We start from the raw sequence: 2500 nt of genomic DNA, 5'->3' as shown, positions 1-2500 counted from the left end.
GGTCACCGCCAAACCCCCCACAACTGTTGGGCGCCTACCTGCGCGGGGCAGGAGGACACTTTCCGATTTCAAATCTCCGTTTGCCGAGTCCACCCCGAACGCACGCGGGCGGGCGGGTTCGCATCACCCTTCGTCACAAGGGGCGAAGCCCGTTCCACCGTCTCGTCAGTAGTGCCGACCGGTCTGTGATCGACGAGGGGAGCCACACCAGGTCCGGCCCTGCTGCTTGGCGGCACCGCGTCGTCGGGAGCTCGCGACAGACGGAGGGTTTCGGTGTACTCTCCAGCCACGGGAAACGAAGCCGGTGATGCAGGCGCCGGTCTTTCGCTCCCAAATCGGCTGGGTTTACATCGTTGCTATCTAGTCACGCTCCCTTCAAACCCGACGGGGTACCTATTCCCCTCACCCGTCTGTGCGTATACAGCCTCTTTGCACTTGCGGGATGGGGGTGGTGGTTTAAAGACTCTCGAGTTGCCGCCCGTCGGTCTCCGAGCTCCGTGCAGTAGTGATCCCCAGCGAACTGCCAGCAGGGCGAACGAGCGATCCCGCTCTCGGTCGGGGCGCCTGGCGTCGATCGGTGGTCGGTGGCTTGCGGGCAAGCTGCGCTGTGAGTGTGGGAACGAGTATGACGAGCCGTTGCCGCGACTCCCAGTCCACCTCGGCGGTGGCTGGGCCGGGCGGGCGTCTGCTCGGGCGAGTGCCGCCCCCGCCTCCTCGCAGGAAGTCCGCTCGCCGACACGCCGCCACGTGCACGCGTCAGTGACGCTGCCGAACCGATGGCCGGTGCCCGTTCCCGCCTCTGCTTTTCCTAGGGCAAAGCTGCTGCACGCCTCGTGATACTAGGCGGGCGACATGGTGGCGGTGATCCTGCCTCCGTCGCTGCGGTGCGTTGGGGCACGCATCGCCTCTTGGGCGCCCTGTCCTCCTCCCCCCAATAGACGTATGTTTCTGCGGGCCGCACCAGGATGGTGCTCCCCATCGCTTCACGCCACCCTGCTCCGCCCGCACGCCGGCGTGCAGGTGGCTGTAGCTCAAGGTGGGGAGCGTATGTGCGGTCCGGGTCGCTTTCCTCTGGCGAGGGAGAGACCTAAAACAAACTCAGACAACTCTTGACGGTGGATCACTCGGCTCGTGCGTCGATGACGAACGCAGCTAGCTGCGAGAATTAATGTGAATTGCAGGACACATTGATCATCGACACTTTGAACGCACTTTGCGGCCCCGGGTTCTTCCCGGGGCCACGCCTGTCTGAGGGTCGTTTGGCAATCAATCGCACTCGCCTTGGCTGGCGAGAGCGCGGCTGGGGTGTCGCAGAGGACCCGTCCTCTTTGTCCCCCTAAGTTCAGACTCCGGAGCCCTCCGGCGTCGGAGCGCTTGGCCTTTCCCCCCCACCCTGCACATTCCGTTCGTCAGGCTCGACGCCATCCCCCCGCCGGGGAGCGCGGCCTGGCGTCCGTCTGTGTCGTGGCAGTGGGGCCAGCACGGCTGTCACCGGTCCCAGAATGGCTGTCGGTGGTTCACACTGTGTGTGTGTGCCAACCCTCCTGGTCTCTGGGACACGGAGCTGCCACGAAGTGTTGAGCCTCCAGTGGGGGGTCTGCCTAAGCTCTGCACGTCCGCATTGGGTCCGTCTCTCGGTTGGCTGGCAGTGGAAAGAGTGAAGGGAGCCGCGGAGGTCCGGTGCTGGTGCGCCGCCGGCCTGACCGTGGAGCTCGCCGGTTTGACACGCTGACCCGACTCGATGGTTGATCGATTGAGAGTGCTGGGAGCTGCAGGCCGCCCGCTGCTGCAGCCGCCCGTCTCGTGGTTCGTCCTCGGCCTTAAGTGGCCGGCGGGGCGTCTGATCCTGTCTCCCCTGCTGGCGCCGAGTGCCTGGCCGAGGGAGGAGGTTTTCGTCGAACGCTGTGACTTGGACGGTCGCACGCGCGTGGATCGCTGGCTCTTGGCTCTCCCGTTCAGTCCGCACGTTTTCCGCTCCGTCCTGCCACCGGTCTCGGGAGGTACGGAGGGGTTGGCGGGCGTGGTGTGTGCTCCGTCACCGTGCAGGCACACCTACCACGCCGTCGGCCGACCCCCGCACGGTCCTCCTGGCCATCGGGAGGACGGCGGAACGTCGGGCTGTCGGGGGCCAAGTCGCCAGAAGGCCACCGCTGTGTCTTCCGTACCCTGTCACCGTCGGCGTGCCTTCCTCAACTCGTCCGGCTCGGGGCCGCTGGGTTCAGGAGCGGCGTCGCCCGCCGGCCCCACTGAAGGCCGTGCCGTTCCGCGGCTGGCGATCGATGTGCGTGGCGTGCCTGCGCGACCGTTCGCCACTTGAGCCTCGGCACTCCTCTCTCCCTCTCTCTGACCGTCGGGCAGTCTCTGTCTGCTGGTGCCTCGCACGTCCCGGGCGGCGGGTCGTCACCCCCGCGACCGGGCCTCCGGCAAGGCAGGAATCAGGCTGACCCTTCCGCTCGAGTAAGCAGCCGGCACTTCCGAGTTTCGCCTCCCGCCGTGGACG

At 66.6% G+C, this 2500-nt stretch overlaps 1 non-coding gene across 1 annotated transcript; it reads left to right on the top strand.

Annotated features, from left to right (window-relative positions):
- Window positions 1–1104: 1104 nt before the first annotated feature.
- LOC140474511 (5.8S ribosomal RNA) lies at window positions 1105–1258 on the top strand. The gene has a single exon (XR_011959175.1). It is a non-coding gene; the product is annotated as a 5.8S ribosomal RNA (ribosomal RNA).
- Window positions 1259–2500: the final 1242 nt, after the last annotated feature.

Source organism: Chiloscyllium punctatum, unplaced genomic scaffold (genome assembly GCF_047496795.1).
Source record: "Chiloscyllium punctatum isolate Juve2018m unplaced genomic scaffold, sChiPun1.3 scaffold_1042, whole genome shotgun sequence".
NCBI classification, from domain to species: Eukaryota; Metazoa; Chordata; class Chondrichthyes; order Orectolobiformes; family Hemiscylliidae; genus Chiloscyllium; species Chiloscyllium punctatum.
The sequence above is the reverse complement of the archived record's forward strand: the minus strand, read 5'-3'. Positions and strand labels throughout refer to the sequence as shown.